The sequence below is a fragment of the Chanodichthys erythropterus genome, chromosome 9, assembly GCF_024489055.1.
Source record: "Chanodichthys erythropterus isolate Z2021 chromosome 9, ASM2448905v1, whole genome shotgun sequence".
Lineage (NCBI taxonomy): Eukaryota > Metazoa > Chordata > Actinopteri > Cypriniformes > Xenocyprididae > Chanodichthys > Chanodichthys erythropterus.
Genome location: NC_090229.1, coordinates 8,377,927 through 8,386,123, shown reverse-complemented (window position 1 = coordinate 8,386,123; position 8,197 = coordinate 8,377,927). Strand labels below are relative to the sequence as shown.

Genomic DNA, 8,197 nt, shown 5'->3' with positions numbered 1-8,197 from the left:
TTTTTCTAAGCAAAACCACACAACTCAACATGATTGAATTCGGAAACTTGAATCAAATGATTCATGTATTTCAGAGTTTGATTTTAAGCATATTTTGTGTATTTTATATGACAAACACTTGTGTTTTCTAAGAAAAACCCGTTGCAACTGTCAACATGATTGAACTTGGGAACCTGAATCACATGACTGATAATCTTAGTAGATAAAAACTTTCTAAATCTGATTTCACAATAAAATGAACAGCCCGCCATCTAAATGCGCACCCGTGCAATGGAATTGCCAGTTTTTGGGATGTGACAGTGTTTTGCTCTGATGAGGTTTGTGCTTGCAAGGACAAACCACACTCTTTCATCAGCCCCGGAAGTTTCCTCCCACGTTCTTCTCCATTTTCCTGCATTTTCCAACCCGTCTTGTCGGGCCGCAGCATGTGCACTGTGGCACCGGGCAGCACTATCCTCCAAAAGCACGATGTGGTCGAGGAACCGAAGACTATGGGTTGCTGAGCTCAAGTGGCTTCAATTACAGATGCTCACAATTACAGAGGAAGGGAAAAGGGCTGGGCAGAACGTGCCAAGCACAAACACTGCCTGGATCACAGGAGGAGAAGGAGGGGGAGAGCAGTGAAGTCAAACGTTACCATCCCACCCAACCGCCATCGGGTTATTTTGGGACCTCGGTAGTTTCAGCGTTGAGATACTAACTGGATTTTAGTCGGTGTACTTATTGGTTAGGTTTAGATTTAAACTTTGTTCTCACATCTGAAATTTGAAAATGATTTTTGCGTCATTCCATCTAAAAACGACTGGAATTTTCCCCTCCGGAGTCAGAGGTTGTAAAACGCATATTAGTGAAGTCATTCTCAAGACTATTAGCTCTTACGATTGAAGTGCCATAGGCACAGATCCGTAGATTTGCTGTGTTTACATCAGGCGATTTTGCCGTTTGTTTACCGTGCAGTGTCATTTTCCCTAAACAGCCATTTACTGGGCCACATGATTTGAATAACTGGATTGCGTCGCTATTTGCTCGCAGATTACATCAAACTTCATTAAAGGCAAATAAGCAAAGGACTGATCTGCTGCCTGCTAGTCTCTCCTGAGCAAATAAGTCAAAAAATAACACTCTGAACCACATCATAAGACACCCAGAATGCATTTGCTTAGTGTAAATCTGATCTGACCTCTGCCATGTGACCTCTGTGAAACATTTTACTGGCAAAATCAAAGAGTTGTAAAAGATCAAAGAGCAAATGTGATGCTTGAACACTTTTGACCTGGGTAGGAACTCCTCAGATGTTGCTTTTTCATGGCTTAGGAGGCTTATTGGAGATCTCTGTTGTTCCGCTTCATTGAGGTATCAGCTTTGTCTCAGATGCATCTCTTAAAACACAAATTTTCATCTCAGGTCATTGGCTTTAGGATCATATTGTCCATCATTGAACTTCTGAAGGCAGACTGGTGTCTTTGCAAATGTGAGCACAGTTTGAGATATTACTAAGCTCTAGAAAACACCTGTGAGATTACTGGGGTCTTTTTATGCAGAAGAAACTGTTTTCATATGGGCGCATTTATATGTACAAATAAAAATAGGCCTATAGATGACGTTATGTGGCATTAAAGGGATAGTTCACCCAAAAATGAACATTTTGTCTTCATTTACTCACCCTCTGTTTGTTCCAAACCTGTATGAGTTTCTTTCTTCTGCTGAACACAAAAGAAGAAATTTTAAACAGTGTTGGACAGTTGACAGCCATTGACTTTCCTATTATGGAAGTCAACGTCTACCGCCAACTGTTTGATTACCAACATTCTTCAAAATATCTTCAAAAATAAGAAAGAAATTCATACAGGTTTGGAACAACTTGAGGGTGAGTAAGTGAAAACAAAACGTTCATTTCTGGGTGATCTATCTCTTTAAAAGGATGGACATTCTTATTCTAGATCACATTTAATTGTGTAAGCTGGCAAGTGTGACATTAATCAATATTTTTGGTTCATTTTCCCATAAGAAACAAATGCATCCAACTTTTAGGAGAACACAAGCATATATATGAGCTCAAAACTAATAAACATTGACTAAAAGCCACAAAAGTCCAGATTTGATTTCAATGGAGCAGAAAGGGGAAGAGAAATTAATCTTGTCATGGTGGAATCTTCCTTTTTAGGTGATGTATTATTTTTTGTCGCTTTTGTTGACTGGAAGATTAAATGATTAGTGTGCATTTATTAGCAAAAAGATGCAACCAATTTCTCATCTCCCAGCATCATGACCTTAATTGTTGTAATCCAGACATATCCGTCTGTTTTTACAGTCTACTCAACATCTGGGTTGCTAGAGAATCCTAGATGAAGGGCGGGATGATGCCATTCATTATGACAGGGATGATTGACAGCAATATTGTATAAAGATTTACGCATTTCTTAAATAATGAGATGATATTCCGCTCTGTTTTAGAATTAAATTATATATTAAACTCAAGCAATGTCTGATTGGGTTATACTAAGTCCCTTCAAAACACATATGCGTTGCAGACTCTTGTAAGCGCACCCCTAGTGTCCGAGTGGTACGCTCCATTTTAAAGCGATAGCTGCGACTCCACGCTTCTGAAGTAAAGCGCGACGCTATCTTGAGGTACGGACTGGAGAATACCATGCTATCGACGCGTTGAGCGCATTTACGGTTTCACACGGGCGTTTGCACTGGAAAATAAAGCGATATCTCCGAATCCGCTTGCGATAAGCACCGAGAGGCTCTACAAAACCCAACTGTGGATGTAACTGTTGCACTTTGAACACAGGTACGAGTGATACACAAACATTCGCGCGAATGATTCATTCTGATGCATGGCTTTATTGTACTGAAATCGCGAATGCATGATCTGGAGATGTAACGCACGCTTCTTTAAACACATAAAACAATGCGTTCTCGTAGATGAGAGAATAGATGGTTAAACTGCTGTGTGGAAAGGATCCTGATGGATGTGGTCAATAAAGCCAGCAAGAACAAAGGGGGCATTAAAACCAGTGTTTAGCTAAAAGGAGGTAAAATATCCCTGCGTTTGTGCTGTGCATTAAGTAATGCATTAAAATGACTTTGACTGTTTCTAGTAGCCAATACACAATGCATAATTATTCCAGTCTTGCCTGTTGGTGGTTGTGCATGGATCTAACACATGCATATTGACATTTTCAGATGGAAAGTTGCTTTAAATAAACGGTGCACACCACAAACAGGGCTTACGATTAAAGAAAATCGCATTGTTTTACTTCATCAAGGCAGGCAGATTAAATAAATGTATGGAAAAAGGTGATATCGTGCACTCAATCTGTTTGTCTGTCACATCTGTAACAGTCACATGACTGAAATATTGTTTTCCTCTAGGCAAATGACCCAAATGTTGTTCCTCCTATTAAAGCCTAAACTAAAATCAAATGTATTGCTTAATTTGCACATTGATTTCGTTCTTTTCCTTGCATGGGTAATTGATGCGTTGAGATACTCCCAGTAAGATGCAATTGATGGGTTTGAACCAAATCAGATCATTCAAAGCCTTTGGTGCCAGTTTGATCCGCGTCTCGGTGGAGAGGAGAGGGGCTGTGGCTGCCTGCAGTAGCCGGATCAGGGATGCTCACACTCGGCGTGAGATTAGAATGAGCTCCGCTGGAGAATGTTGGGTGCTGTGAAGGAGGGAGCCGAGCAAAACGCTGTTTTTACACATCTCGAATCTCGAGTCTCCGATCTCTATTTCGCAATATATGCTTTGGGGAAATGATGGATGATCTGCATGGGGAAAAAGCAAATATATACAAGTACATTATCTGTAAAGTCACCAGATTACTGCACGTCACTTCTCAAAACAATATGGAATAAAAGTGGGAACATCATAGATAATAATAATAATAATAATAACTCTTGTGTGTGTGTATATATATATATATATATATAATAAATGAAAAAGTATATATAATATAATTATTTGTAATTGTATTTTTAATGTTTTTTTATATATATATATATATATATATATATATATATATATATATATATATATATATATATATATATATATAATGTGTGTGTATATATACTTTTTCATTTATAAAATATTTTATATAATACATTATTTGTAATATATTTGAATTTTAATGTTATATACTTTTTCATTTACACAAAATATATAACATAATTCATAAATTTATTTGTAATATATTTGTATTTTAATTTTTTTATATATAATATGCTTTTTAATTTATACAAAACATATATAATATAACAATATATTTGTATAATAATAATAAATTGTATATATATGTAAATGTACAAAAATATATATGCATGTACACTATATACTTAATTTCTCTCACTCTTTATCCAATATTTTATATAGACAGACATTCATAGACACACATAATTATTGCATATGTATTTCCAATAGTCTTACATTTTATTTAGTAATCTGTTTTATTTGGAGACTGAACAATATTAAAGATTCCATATACATTCAGTGTTTTGCTCGATTGGCTCCTATGTGAAATTAAATTTTCTTTAGGATAGATGAAACTGCAGCGTAGCGAACCTAAATGGATTGATTTAGGCTGGAAATACCTCCATAAATAAATTCAATCAGTGCATTAACCGACAAATTGGCCACTGATGTAAAAATAGAAAGTTGTTTGTAAGTGAGGAGACAACTGTCTGCTGTTATGGCTCTAGTACACAGACCTATCAGCATCACAAGTTACCTGGTGTTTCTGGTCACGTACATGTGTAGATGAATTATAGGCCACATGTTTCACCCCTAGCACTGAAAAGAACACCCACTGAATTCAAAACAAGCCCGCTGAATGCGTTTAAGCAGCCTAAAGTAGTACGCTAGTCCATCTGCAGAAAATAAGTCTTTTTTTTCTTGCTGCATTATTAGATGTTGTTGCGTTGATGAGATCAATGCTGGTTTATGAATAACCCGTCCTCGTCAATTGAAGCACAGTTCTCCTGACCTTGTTCAGGCTGTGATCATCTCTATATCAACATAGCCGCCTTCGCCCTCTGCCCCCTTTCATCAGAGCACATGCTATTTAGTCGTCTGTTTGATTACCACCGACCGAGCACCTGAGGATAAATCTGAACTGTAAATTTGCGCTGTGATTCGCTCGCCTCAGAGCAAGGTTACTGTCCTGCGTACTCCGGCCTTGCGATGTCAACAAGCGGCTCTGCATCCTTGAGTGAGTTGGTTGTGTAGAATAAAACGGCAGAGTTGTGCGCTCATCCTGTGAGTAAGCCATGAGTACAACTGCCATGTGGAGTCACGGCTGGTGCTAATCACTGAACAATAGCTACTGTCTGTTCTCAAGCTCTCTCACTCTCTTTCTCTCGGCCTGCTGCCTTCCCAATACGAATGCTTTGCTTTAGGCTGGTGGATTTGTCTTGTAATACTGGATTAAGGTTTAGTTTGAAATGCTAAAGATGGTGTAACTGTCCTGTTCTTTGATTAGTAGAGGTGTGGAGATCTTGTTGGTTATCTTGTTGAAAACTAAATTACGCTTTTCGAAATGAAGTTTTCCGAAAGAGGGTTTTTACAAGCGATGCCATAGAAGAACCATTTTTGGTTCCCTAAAGAACATTTCGGTGAACAGTTCTTAAAAGAACCATTTTTTTCTTTGTGTGATGAACATTTAAACAATCTTAAGAACACTTTTCCACTTTAAATAACCTTTTGTGCGATGTAAATAACCTTTTGTGCAATTCTTCATTAATGCCAATGAAGAAACTTTATTTTTAAGAGTGTTTTCTGGTGGGTTTAAGGTTTCAGATTTCACTGTTTTTGTGGAATGACTTCAGAAGTAATTTACTTTTAAATATGAATAATTGATCTTTTAATCAAATGGTATTCCTAACTTTTTGTTAGATGTCAAGTTATCGCAATAACACTTTTAGATCGTGAACGATTAACTGTGAACAATTAACTGTTCTGTCCCAACGTACTGTACATTCACATCGCGTTTATCAATGCAGCGGTAGGGTGACGCTCACCCAGTTCTTCGCCAATGCAATTGCATGCATTTTAAAGCCTTACCAGTTTAACTTTCTATTCGCACACTATTCTGACATAAGCATTCTGAGCGCGTACTCCTGAAGCATGCGCGCGTTAAAAGCCTGTCACACAGCGTGTGAGTACTGAAATAAGTTCTCTTTCACCTCTTATTGCTATTAAACTGTCTACACACAAGGTTTACATAAACAGTCATTTATATCTCAAATGAATCTACACATTCACTTGAAAAGTGCATGTGTATCATTATATTAGATCTGTGCATTAGGCCTTAAAGTGACAGCATATTGTATTTGTCCTATTATTTGTAATTGCATCTTTGTTCTTATTTTTTAATAGTAAAGATAATTCAATAAAATAAAGTGAAATAAGATTTTGGTTATATCACCCACCTCTACTTGGCTCTAATTGGTCTGTCATTCTTTTTTCTTTAATGTTTCATTATCTTGAATCAAACACCCATTCAATCTCATTCCTAAGTGATAATGATTCACCTGTGTCGATAAAATCGCACTGAAACATTCAGATTTGCGTTGTCGCTGCGCCAGAGAGAGCAGTTTTCTGAAACAGCTTCACAAATAGTGTTTTCAACAACACAGTGTCATTATTTGTGTGTTACAAATTTTCATATTATCACAGAAGAACTAGGATAAACGTTTATAGTTTGTATATAAAGACTGATGTCTACGGAAGCGTTTACATGACAACGATGTACTAAAAACGGAAAAGTTTTCCTTTTGTGTTTTTCGCGTACAGGCGACAACATTGTCAAAATGATTCCTGATCACACAGATTCGTGAAAAACGATTAAAAACGCTGTTATGCTGCCAGGCCAGTAGTTGGCGATGTCACTTTGTAAATAAAAAACTATGCACCTAGATTGAACATGTAATACGCATGCGCATGATGTCGCCGTTTTTTCAAATTTATGTTTTTGTGGTTTACATCGAGACAATAACGGGATTGTTTAAAGAACTTGCACTTTGAAACCCGTTTCGAAAAGTTTGTGTTTTCAGAGCCCCAAAACGCAATTGTCCTGTAAATTAACAGCAAAACGCACCAAAAAAATTCTGTTTTTAGTTTAAAATGGTTCATGTAAACGGCCCCTTAATCACCTTTTGAAAGTAACATGACACTTCAAAACACGATTGTATCAATAACATTGTTGCACCACCAGGTGGCGAAAAAATTAAATTTATCATTGCATCATTCAGTCAAGAGATTTTCAAAAAATAGGGAAATTAGTTTGCTTTGTATTACTCAGTGACTTGCAAAATAGGCACAAAAACTAACACAAAAAAGAATCGTGATACGATTGTGATGCTGCCTGAAAAAAATTGACAATATTACCCACCCATTACTTATACTTAGTCACATTAGATGCAATATTTAATGTTATGTGAATGAAAAGGAGGCAGACAGTCATTTAAATGTTGTGTTGTGTACCTGAATGTTGACCGTTCACAATATAAAAATACTGTAAAATGTGTGTTAAATAATGTAACAAACACGGTACAAAGTGTTGAATTGACAGCATGTTTATCCATCGCAGCCTCTTTTACATTCAAATTTTTTTTTCCTTTCCAGAATAAAGTCTGGGCAAATTGAGTGACCCGAGTCATATTTATTGTCATAAGCCATATATATTAATATCAAGACCATAATATCATAATATAAATTTGAAGCTGAGCTTTGTTTGACTTGAGTTAGTAAGTCAGTATACCTCGTTTTAGTTACTATCACACTTTTTCCATACCGATAGTGCTACAAATATGTTTGTTATGCTTTTTTTCCAGCATAGACAATCATTTCAGGAGTGAGAGAGAGAACATAAACAAAATATCTGACCCCGGCCTCCAACAGGATGAGACTCAAAACTAAAACAACAAAGAGAGGAAATAATCGGAGGACACTCAGAGGTTCCTCAGCCACCTCTTGTGACCCTGAGAGCTCATAATGCTCAGGGTTATGACCTTCAGAAGAGAAGTGCACTATATACGTGATGCCAAATTATTTTGAGGATTTTATGTAGGGAGGGTCCGGCCCTTTGTTGATATTGTGGTCACTCGAGGACAGAATCGCTTGTGGCCACGGCAGCGTCTTGCCAACAGATACAGCATATGATATTTGCCTCAAGCTCTGTCAGTT

At 37.0% G+C, this 8,197-nt stretch overlaps 1 protein-coding gene across 1 annotated transcript in view; it reads left to right on the top strand.

The window, feature by feature from the left end:
* Window positions 1-2,626: 2,626 nt before the first annotated feature.
* Window positions 2,627-8,197, top strand: part of plxna3 (plexin A3) — a 196,917-nt gene continuing 191,346 nt past the window's right edge. Inside the window, exon 1 of the mRNA XM_067394453.1 lies at window positions 2,627-2,797. The gene's annotated coding sequence lies outside the window, so the exon portion shown is untranslated. The remainder of the gene's footprint in view (window positions 2,798-8,197) is intronic.